Consider the following 12835-nt stretch of genomic DNA (forward strand, 5'->3'; position numbering starts at 1 on the left):
GCATTGAACAAGTCAGGGCTGAAATCGGCACAGTGCTCCTAAACGCTTACAGAGCTTTCCTTCATACTCTGCTACCCGCTAGAGGATTTAATTAAACTGTATATGGCAAAACCACCCATGAACTCACTCAAAGGGAATTATCGCCTACATTCAGGACTCCATGCCCCATAAAGCACCGAGGGCCTTGACTACAGCACACGCCCACGGGAGGTTGGGACTTGGTATTAATAAAACCAGAAATGATAATGCAGGCTTTCACGTGTTGTGTATAGCGCCCAGGAAGAAGGAGCTCTGGCCCTGAAACGTGTTGGCATATGATGATGAAAGGCGGAGTTTATCAGAAAAGCTGCGTGATACTGCTTGAGGGCAGAGCACTGTCGAGTGTTCTCTCAATGCTACAGGGCATTTTTGTTGGCTTCCTATCTACACACGGCGGCCCAGCCGTGTATAGAGCACCATCACCAGTTGGAGACAACTGCAATCACTGGCTGGAAAAGGCCGGGGGTTTTCAACAAGTCAGGGCTGAAATAGGCACAGTGCTCCTAAACGCTTACAGAACTTTCCTTCATGCTCTGCTACACACTACAGGATTTAAATAAACTGTAAATGGCAAAACCACGCATGAACTTACTCAAAGGGAATTATCACCTGCATTAAGGACTCCATGCCTATTAAAGCAGCGAGGGCCTTGACTACAGCACACGCCCATGGGAGGTTGGGTCTTGGTATAAATAAAACCAGAAATGATAATGTAGGCTTTTACGTGTGGAGTATTGCACCCAGGAAGAAGGGGCTCTGGCCCTGAAACTCGTTGGCATATGATGATGAAAGGCAGAGTTGGGAGAAAAGCTGCGTGATACTGCTGGAGGGCAGAGCACTGTCGAGTGTTCTCTCATTGCTACAGGGCATTTTTGTTGGCTTCATATATATATATATATATATATATATATATATATATATATATATATATATATATATATATATATATATATATATATATATATATATATATATATATATATATATATATATATATATAACCATGTTTGTAAGAATATGTGAATTGGCATTTATATTTATATGTATATTTATACTTGTATTATATATTTTATATTTTATTATATAATATTATACTTATTTATATTTATATTTATATGTGGATAAGCTGTGGTTTATATATGTATATTTATGGATATATTTATATATTGGATTGAGGCCTAATGCGCACAATTAAGAAATAACATTGTACTAACCATTTTGGGTAGGGAGCAAATGAAGCTCAATGAAGCTACCTGTGTATTTATACTATCACAAGTGAATAAGGTGAAACAAAATTATTTAAAAATATACACCATTAGCTGTAAGGAAGCAAAAATATGGATGGAGATTGTGTATTTTAATTTATTTTATGTATATAAAGTATCACTGAGCACTGTTTTTGCACAAAGAAACACAAGGTATACAAGTGACCAATAAAAACCAAGTAGACATAAAAAAGTGGGGAAAAAAGCAAGTAAAGAAAGAAAAAAAGTGCAAACCTATAAAAAGTAATACTATTGGTAAAGCCGCATCATGTGATCAAGTCCCCAGGAGGGATGAAACGCGTAATGGCTGCCATCCACTTTTTGTCGATCTGTGATCCTGCAATAAACAAATTGGTATTGAGGAAAGAATCCTGGGTCTAGGCTCTTTGCATTTTCGAAAAGCGTTTGAGGAGGGAAGAGTCTTTTGGATGATATATATATATATATATATAGATATATACATATATATATATATAGATATATACATATATACTAGCAGCCCGCCCCAGCGTTGCCTGGGCCAGAAGGGGGCTGGGGGCAGCATTTCAGACTTGCCCGTCCCTCGGCCCGTCCCTCTGCCCGTCCCTTGGCCCGTCCCTCCGCCTGTCCCTCCGCCCGTCCCTCGGCCCGTCCCTCGGCCCGTCCCACGGCCCGTCCCTCGGCCCGTCCCTCGGCCCGTCCCTCCAGGTTCACTTACCTTACTCGCCGCTCCTCCTCGCGCTGCTGATTTTAGTGCAGACGCAGACGTCGCGGCCGGCGCTTCTTTCAGGGGGCTACTTTGTTTTTGAACTTAAGTTTTTTAATTTACGTTTTATTTTAATTTTATGTAGCCTATGTCCATCTACACATCCTGACAATTTCAAGGATGTATCAGGTGTGTGGATTGGCGCTGAGGTTCCAGAGTTTACATTGCCAAAAGTGTTGTGTTCTCTCTTTATAATAGTAGTATATATATATATATATATTTCGCTTACAGACCCCCTGTCCAGAAGTGGCCGCTGCAAACAACCCACGTTTTGCTCAACTTCCGCTAAGGAAATCACTGCAGCGGCTCCCGAGTGAAGACGTAGAGACCAGGCTGCCGTGAGCGCGGCAACTCCAGCGAGGTCGGAGGACCGGCGGGGCGAAGCACGAACGGCGGTGAGTGTCCCAGCGTGAGTGAGACTCGGTGGGCAGGTGTGGGCAGGCACAATTCGGCGTTCGTTATTTGGGAGCCGAACGTGTGGATTTGTGAACACACGCATTTCTAAACGCGCTAAACACGCAAACGCGAGCGCGTTTTAAAAAACAATTACCATGTCAGAGGACGAAGTTCGCGCAAGGGAGGCAGCTGCTGATGACATCTACAGCAAACTGCCCGTTATGGAGAAGAGGGGAGCAGTGGTTAATACCACTAACATTGTACAAACGGATGACACTGCAAGAACTCTCTTAAGAAAGCTAGAAAAGCACATGAGATCCGAGTTAACTAAGTGGTGGGAAGGAAAATCGCTGAGCAAATATGCGGAAGCTGGTCGAGTCCCACGTGGCTTGAGAATTCTACTCGCTCCCAGCTACGAGAATCCGGATCCTCAAATGTTGAAAGAATGGGGAATATTAAATTTAGATGCATCCATGAATCTAGTTCATCTATTAATCAAGTATGCGGAATCTGACAGACTTAAATTACTGGATGAAATCAAAGTTATAAATGAAGAGCTGGCAAAACTCGAACCAAATAGTTACATTGCCAAAACACGTAAGGAGATTAAAGAAAGATTACAAAAACAAGAAGACAAAATAAAACAGCGCAAAGTTCGCCAGTGATCTGGCAGATTATGAGCAAGGCAAGATCTATACATTCGCAAGAAAGTTTGATATGGCTAAAAAACTAAAAGCTAACTCAAAGAAAACGACAGGGCAGGATATAAGTGAGCAAGCATCATGTTCCAACCAGCAACATGCTTCTGACACCAATAACTCTACAAGTGAATTAAGCGATAATAGCCCAGTTTACAGCGCCAGTGGTACGGACAGCATTGATGGCGAAGATACAATTCCCAGAGCCCTAAGTGTCGGTGAGGAGATTGATTTTTTAGTGGAGGACAGACTAAAAACGCTAAGGCCTCGGACACAGCAGCAGTCAAAACCTCAGGCACCACAAAAACCCGAAACGCAAAAAGGAGAGAAAGGCGTAACAAAACCAAAGGGAAAAGGGAAAAGAAGCTTTTGGCGGAACAAACAGTAATCGACGCAGTAGATAAAACTATCATTAATCTGACATCCCTAACATTAAATGAAAAAGAGGAACAGATTTTAAAGTTAGGACTATCATACTGCCCTCCAAAAAACTTTGACTTTGCACAGACTCGAGTTGATATATTCAGTTATGTAAGAAAACTAAAACTATTAAAAGTCCATAAGATTAAGGATGGATTGGCTAAAAAACAAACAGTTGAACATTCATTATCTGGCATTAGACTGACAGCAAGTGATGTGGAAGGAATAGTGGCTGCCCAAGTACTAGAGGACAATATTGATGAAACCACTGATAATAATATGTCCACACAAGAACACCTACAATTGGCTTCAATATCTCAACTGGGGGCAGGCAAAAGCCCATTCAAGCCAAAATCTGTGTTTATGCCAATCATGCCAAAGGATGCAATCGACATATTCCACGACAGGGTAACAGATGATATTAAAGACTTACACCATCGAACAAGTCATCATCCCAAAAAACTCAGTCAAAATCAAGTGGAATATAACCAACTGATGGAAAAACTAGGCAACAATACTGAGATCATCATCAAAGCCTCAGACAAAGGCGGTAATATTGTATTGTGGCCTAAAGCAGACTATATAAGAGAAGCAAATCGACAGTTGTCAGATACCAAATGTTATGTGGAAACAACCAACAGAGAATACACAAGGGCATTGGAAACCTTGCGGAAACACCTATTCCAATGTAAAAGAGACAATATGATTTCCAAGGAGGAGTATAATTTTCTACTAAATGACTCACCCATTTTGCCTTCAATATACTTTCTCCCCAAGACTCATAAGGAGAGAACCCCAGTCCCGGGACGCCCAATAATATCAGCAATTGAAAGTGCAAGCGAACACCTTTCACAATACATTGATTTCTTTTTGCAAGATTTGGTCAGGGATTTACCATCATATGTCAAGGATACCGGTGACTTTCTAAGAAAAATTGGTAACTTCAAGTGGGAAGACGGTATGAGAATGTTGACATTGGACATTGAATCCCTATATACATGTATTGATCATCAAGTGGGACTTAATGCTATCGAACATTTTTTGTCCACAAGACCAATTGAATATTACGAGCACAACAAAGTAATCATGAAAAGTATTGAGTGGTGCCTAAATAACAATTACTTTGCATTTGCTAAAAAGATGTATAGGCAATGCAGGGGCGTGGTGATGGGGTCGTGCTTCTCCCCCAGCTATGCCTGTTTAGTGGTTGGCTGGTGGGAGGAGCAGACACTAAGGAAAGATCTGTCGTCAAAATATGGTAACAACATTACAATTTGGTTATGTTTTATAGACGACGTCTTTGTGTTGTGGAGAGGGGATGATGAAAGTGTAAAAACCTGTTTGCATGACATTAATGTGAACGAGATGAACTTAAACTTCACCTCAACTGTCAGTATTAAAGAGGTCGAATTTTTAGATACCAAGGTTTATGTAGAAAATGGTGAACTAAAAACAACATTACATAGAAAAACAACAGCCGGTAACTCTACGTTGCATGCCTCCAGTGCTCACCCCAAACACCTAATTGACAGTATTCCCTATGGTGAGCTTCTTACAATAAAACGCATATGTAGTGATGAGGGACAGCAAACAATATGCATACGAGAGGCAGTGGAAAGATTCCGCAGAAGAGGCTACACGGCTAAAATTCTACAAAGGGCTTTGGATAAAGCCCATAGTAGACCCAGGGAATCATTATTACCAACATCAGAAAAAGAAAAAACCTTGGAGGAAAGTAAGGACACCCCCAATACACCTAGGCTGATTCTTACCTACAATAACCAGCACCGCCAAATTCGATCAATAATTAATCGAAATCGGGCGATAGTGCAGACAGACGCAGTCATAACATCTGAACTGCCTCCAAAGCCCACATTGACTTTTCGAAGAGGCATTTCAATGAGAAACAGAATAGCTAAGAGCGTCCCGGATCTCAACATCAAGAAGAAGAGCACTCACTGGTTACCAGAAAAACAAGGTTTTTTCACGTGCTCATCCTGTCGGGCATGTAAATTTGGTATAACCACCAAAAAATATACCACTCCATTCAGCCCGAGGGAATTTAATATTCAGGGATGTCATGACTGCAAAACTGAGTATGCAGTGTACATTCTGACATGTACTTGTGGGCTCCGCTATGTGGGCAGTACCAAGCAGCAAGTACACGTCAGAATCCTACAACATCTACGTTCCATCGTAAACAACGATGGCACGTACCCTGTCGCACGACACTTTAAGGCAGTCCATCAAAACAACTTAGCGGATTTGAAATATTTTGTCATCGGAGCGGTGACTGATAATCCGCGTGGTGGCAACAGAGAAAAGCGCCTTAGACAGCTGGAATCGAAATTCATAATTGAACTAGATAGTAGACAGCCAAACGGTCTGAATAACACGGAGGACCTCCATCACTTCCTCTGAAAAAGTCAAACATTGGTTTAGGGTGTCCCCGTTGGGGTTTTCTCTAACTTTTGTATCCTGTGTTTAAACATTGATTATTATAATGTGACCCCAGTGTCTTCTCCATTTTAATCTCAGTTGTGATTTTAGTCTTTCACGTTATAAGTATAAATTAATTTTATCTTATAAATTAAAAAAAAAAGTATTTCAAAAAACCCAATCAAACATAAAAAATCTCTTCTTTATACAAAAAGACACGAATATTTGGGTATAAAGAAAATATCACTTCACGCACTTTATTTGAAGATATATTTACATGCTGCTACAAACACACTCTCGGGATCCAACTTGCAATCCTGCACACAATATTAGCGGTATAGTGTCCCATTGCATAAATGAGCTTAGGTCTGCATAAATTTGGAATTCATTCCGTTAGATCTATATAACCAATTGTGGGAATACCTATGGTTTTAGAGGAGGTTTCTATTTTTAAATTGTATATAATATATAAATTTATCAAATGTATATATTTTTATAATGTGAGATATATATATTTTTGTATGTTATGGTATTTTCATGAAAAACAATTGAAAATATATACATATGTAACCTATTTTACTCAGCTTATTTGCACGGGGACCTATTTGCATTTGGCATTGTATTCCTTTACCAATGAACTGGCATTTATGCAGTTATAATGTATTTTGTTAAATGGACAAACTATACTATGATTTTGGTAAAAGTTTGTGGTGTTGATACTACGATATCCAGCATGCATTTGCATGTAGTATTTCTTCTATTTTTGCACTGGGAATGGGTGAAAGCATCACTTCTAAAAAGTATAAAAATGAAAAGCGGACTATTTGTTTGTCGATTGAGAAAGAATACAGAGGTATTCGAAACGCGTCTGACAAATCTGAGATGAAATAAAGACCTGCTAATACCACGTAAAACTGGAGTTTGTATCCGTTTCTTTGGCTGTGTTCCGGCTGGGCGCTGCAAAGAGATTCGGAGGTATTGGAGATATATATATATATATATATATATATATATATATATATATATATATATATATATATATATATATATATATATATATTCACTGAAAAAGCCATAGGTTACACACCAATTATAGTTAGGAATTAGCATTTTAAAAACCTATTAAATTCACTGAAAAACCATAGGTTTCACACCAGTTATAGTTAGCTGGAAATTTTACTGACATAAAACCATTGAAATTCTCACGTTATAGTTAGTTGGACTCACTATAACTTGCGCGTGCAAAGCACTGCTGATGACGTCACATATTACATCACTCATGACATGGTCAGTGACATCACTCATGACATCACTGATGACACCATCCAGTGAATGTGTGTCTTTCTGAAAAATAAATATTAGTGAGTAGTGTTTACATTTTTAAATATATGTATTAGTGTTTCACTTTGTGTATAAGTAGCTGCATGGGTTGGTGAGTAGCTACATGTGTATGTACATGGGTTATTAGATGTTTTTCTTAGTATCACTATGAATATCTATATGGTTTGGTGGGGGTATTACTTAGCACATAGATGCATGATTGACTGACTCTCTGTATGTGTTTTGAAGACAGCATATGTGCAGGACTGTATGGGTGAGTGAGTGTGTATATGTGTATGTTAGTGAGTGAATGACTGACTCACTAGTGTCTTTATCAGTAACTACATATGTTTTAATCTAGTATATGTGAATAATGATGTATGTAAGTGAGTATATGTGAGAGTAGGAGTTTGTAAGAGTTCCTGTTCAAATAATTATGTGTTTCTATAAGGGATTGTTTAAGAGAATAAATATGTTTAAATTTCAATAGTAGTAAGGTAGTAGTGTGTGTATAGCTCTATATGCAAATAAATGGATGTTCAATAGTTTATTTGCATGTGTGAGTATGTGTGTTAGTAACCTTTGGATGACTGTCGGTGTGTAACAGGATGTATAGGTGTATCACTACATATGATGAGTGACTATATGTATGAGTGAGTATATTGAACTGTTTGTGAGTGAGTAGATGTGTATATAGATGGTGGAATTACTGAATTGGTTGTTGTAACTGGTATAGGTATCTCCATTTTTAAAAAAATGTTCGTTTCTATTTTTAAATATGTGTTTCAGGGGTTACATTACAGTGAAAGGAGATCTGTCACAAGGGTGGTGTCATCAGTGATGTCATGAGTGATGTCACTGACCATGTCATGAGTGATGTAATATGTGACGTCATCAGCAGTGCATTGCACGCGCAAGTTATAGTGAGTCCAACTAACTATAACGTGGGAATTTCAATGGTTTTCTGTCAGTAAAATTTCCAGCTATCTATAACTGGTGTGAAACCTACGTTTTTTTCAGTGAATTTCATGGGTTTTTAAAATGCTAATTCCTAACTATAATTGGTGTGTAACCTATGGTTTTTTCAGTGAATTTCATAGTTTTTTTTAATGCTAATTCCTAACTATGAGTCTCACTTTATAAGTAAGACTGTTAGCGCTCTAGTTGTTCTTTAGAACACTCTGGTACATTCTGTCATTGGGCTACAGTTGGGCTACATCTAGCTGATATTTGGGCTACATTTGCTTTTGTTTGTCTCTGGTGGCCATCTTTGGGCTACATTGGGCTACATTTGGGCTCTAACATATATTTAGCACAATATATATTTTATTCAAAGTTAATTTTCGTAAAAACCACTTGAGAATAGCAAAGGCACATTGGGCTATCAATCCCTACAATTTTTCCCAATTTCTTGAAAAAAAAATTTTTTCTTGCTATGAAGCGCTCCCGGTGCGCGCCCCGGTGTGCGCCCCGAGAGCGTTCTTTCATAAAGCGACCCGGGGCGCGCTCCGGGGAGCGTCCCGTAAGCGCCAAAATCGCGAACGAAAACATGATCGTGACGTATCGCTTAGCCGCGTCCGCGTGATACGCATGGCGTAAGCGCACCCAGAAGCACTCGTGCGAATACGATCGCGCAACGTAGGCGTCCGACGCGCTTACGCGACGCGCCCCTGGGCGCGCGTAAGCGCGTCGTGTCATGTGACCAGAAAATAACACTTTTCATTGTTCATAACAGTTTTGGTTTCATAATGATGAAGCCCCTGGTCGTGTGACCTGAAAATAACACTTTTCATTGGTTCAATAATTATTTTTTTCTAAATTTAGAGAAACCCACCCATTTCTCTCACTATTGATTTGCACTTGGAGAGAGCAAGAGGTGTTTTGTGAATTTTCTACTCATTAATTTCCTGATCTACAGCAATGGCTGCAAGGGAGTCATCCAGCAGTGATTCAGATGGTTTTGTGCAAGAGGACCCTCCTCACCAGAAAACAAAGAACCACTTCATCTGGAAATTTTATGACATCCCTGAAGGACAAAAAAAAGTGAATGCAAGTAAAGTAAATTGTAAAATATGTGGCAGTATTTTATCCAAAGGCAATCCTCTAAACAAATACAGCTTTGGAAATGCCAATTTAATTAGGCATGTGAAAAGAAGACACCCAAAAAATTATTCCAGGGAGAGTGTCAGGGAGCTGGCAGAGAATGCACGAAGAGATGGCGGCAGCACCTCCACTGGTGGAGCAACACCTTCAGGTTCTACACGTGCAAGAATGGTCCCTAACGTCCAGCCGGTCTTTGCAGGCATAACATTTTTATGCGTGGACTGTGACAAACTACTCTGTTATGGAGAGCAGAGCGTTGAACTCATTGCAATCAAGAGACAGGAACACCGATGCTCTCCCCGTCCCTACATTTTCTCATTTTTTTGCTCCTGTTGAGAAGTTTTTGAATCCCTGTTTTTGTTTTTCCCTGTAAAAAATCCCCAAAAAATATAAAATCGTTTTAAAAAGTATTAAAAAAATATAAAACAACAAAAACAAAAAAAAAGTTCTTTTCAGAACTACCTCCAATTTATAACAAAATGCTATTTTTTTTTTAAAAAGTGTCATTCTTTTTTCTCCATCATACGCTCCCCGGTGCGCGTACCGGGCGCTCCCCCCGCGCAAATCAAAAAAAAAATGTTTTTGCCCCGTAGGGCCCTTTTATGACCCCCACAACAAACCTAGGGGGTCAGGGGGGTTTACCCTGCCCCCTTTTGCTCATTTCCCCCTTTGATTTTTACCACCTCAATCCTACCGAGGTACAAGATGGCGGCCGCTGCGGACTGTTTCGAATGTTTACAGACACCCGAGAGCCAATCATCTTTCCATACGCAAGTCGCGTGGCGCTCTTTGAGCGCTCCCCGGTGCGCGTACCGGGGCGCGGCTCTCGATATATATATATATATATTTTTTGAACCTAAATTACTCAAAATCCACTGGAGCACATATCTTGAGACATAGCAAAGGCACATCGCGCTACCAGTCCCTACAATTTTGCCAAATTAGGTGGAAATCCATTCAGCCGTTCGGGCTAAAAGTGAAATCGACTGCCCTATGGAAATTAACATGGGGATAATGCGTTTTGGGACCCCCCTTTTATCTCGGCCCCTGCTTGACGCATCCCCCCAAACTTTCAGGGAAGGACCGGAGCTCGACGAGGCCATTTTGAGGAAATTTTCAGGCAGATTTGTCAACCGGCGCCAAAGTTATTCCAAATAGAATTTTGAGATTTAACATTGAAAAAAATCCTAACTATAACTACCTACTGGCGACCGCCAGTAGGTAAAATATATATATATATATATATATATATATATATATATATATATATATATATATATATATCCAAGTACCTTCTCCCTCCGAAAAGAAAGAAGCAGGAACCCAGGAGGAATCTTTGGGGAGACTTTAATGATCAGCATTCTGCTCCAGTGGCGGCGAATGCATTTCGGTAACAACCTTCTTCAGCGCCCAACACCAGACCCATGAAACAACGTGAAAGTCTTTCCTGCCGCAATTTGAATGGTTCAAAGCAGGTACGCTCCTCCCTTGATGACGATGACGCCCACCTGTTGCAGTTCGTTCTCATCTTAGAACTGCAACACCCATAATGCCTCGTAGCAACAGCAATGCAGGTAGGTGAAATTCGTGGGGGAGGGAAAGTCCAATGCGTGCTCCGGTACCCCAGTGCTGGCAGGCACGATGACACAGGCTGCTGAATGCTGAAACACTCGGTCACCCCTCCGGTCCCCCAACTGCCACATCCGCAAATGTCAGGAGTCAATTAGGCAGGGACTGAAATGCGATCAGCAATTAGCCCAAACGAGGTACAGTACCTCAACTGCTCACCTTCTCCTTCCAACAGGGCGGGTTACCAGATTCGGTCCGTAACCGGACAGGATTAGCCGAGAGGCGATGCCAGAAAGGATTCTGGACCTTTTTGTCGTGGCAGGGTGTCCTGTAGTGCGCTTCTGGCCAACACAAATAATCCAAGTACCTTCTATATATATATTGCAGGCTTGCCACCACAGTGTCTGCGTGCAGTTTGTCCATAGGAACCCCCTGTGGTGGGCCCAGAACCCAACCGCTGGGTGGGTTGTGGTGTGTGCTGATGTTTGCTGATATGTTTGGCGTGTCCTGGTGGTGAAAAGCTGCAATTTTCCTTTTTTCACTATTGCAGGGCTGTGCTGCTGATAAGATAGAAGGGGTTAAGTATATACTTCCTAGAGATGAGATAGAAAATACGAATGAGCTCTAACATTGCTAATATATCTTTTATTAAGGATGGGTTTTAAAGTATGTATTTGAAGAAGGCACTTTTAGTAAGTGGCTATCTTCTTGTCCAGCATTTTTGTGTGTTTCTGTCCTCTATGTGGATTGAATAGTTTTTTTTCAGTGTGATAGAGAGAGAGGATGTCCATTTAGTGTTGTGTCCTGTGGTGGTGTCTTCACTGTGTTAATGTGAGTATTGGTACAAGTCTGATCGTGCCCAGCTGCCAAAAGGGGTAAGTATTTTCGACAGGAGGTCACCTGCCTAGGTCACCTACTGTCGAAGGGGGGAAAGGAAACTAGCTCCTGGGCAACCTAAGTGTATTATTAATGCATGAGATGTGTGATGTGCATGAAAAACTATTTTTTCAGCAACTAACACACTGTGTTTCTGTGCTTGGTACAGGTATTATTGTGTCCTGTTTTGTGTTGTGAGTACACAAGACAGCCATGCGTTTTATGTTTTCTTTTGCTTATGTACTTATTATGCGTATTGTTGTGTGCTGTTTTTGCATGGTAAGTATGCAAGACAGCTTGTTGTTGTACGTTTTCTCTCTCTTTTGAGCCTACACAAGCTGTCTAGGAATGATCATGCTGGTGGCCATTTCATAAGACAATCGGTTAGACTCGCTTAAGCCATTCATTTCACAGGATGCAATGAATATGCTTTTGGATAAACAAAGACTCAGCACCTCACCAGTGCAAGTCTAATTGGCTATAACATAACATTGTTTGAACAAATTGCTATGATTAAAAAAAATGTGTTACCTTGACTTATGCCATGTTACTGCCCCTCCTTTCTGTAAATTGATGGGATTGAATTGGAAAGAAGAGGAAAGGACGTGTAGACTAGACTGATGTTCCCTTATCTGATCCAAAAAGGGGAACTATATGTCGGTGGTCTTTGTCTAAATTCCCAGGTGGCAATACCACTATTGTTCATGTTATCGCAAAGCTACATACATTTGCAGAGGAATCATGAGTCCCTTGTCAGTTAGCCTGTGTAATTTAGCTGACAGCCCTTATTAGAGCTGGTGAATCAGTGTTTCCCCTGAATATGATGCCACATGGCCCAGATTGTGTACTGTGGGGTGCATTAAGCACCACACATTTTTGTGATTAGCAGTTTGAAGATCATGTTGTCCTACAGGAGCTTGTTTAGAATTCCAAGCATTGCTGGAGAATTCATGTACTTGCCACAT

The sequence above is a fragment of the Lissotriton vulgaris genome, chromosome 3_1 (genome assembly GCF_964263255.1).
Source record: "Lissotriton vulgaris chromosome 3_1, aLisVul1.2, whole genome shotgun sequence".
Taxonomy (NCBI): Eukaryota; Metazoa; Chordata; class Amphibia; order Caudata; family Salamandridae; genus Lissotriton; species Lissotriton vulgaris.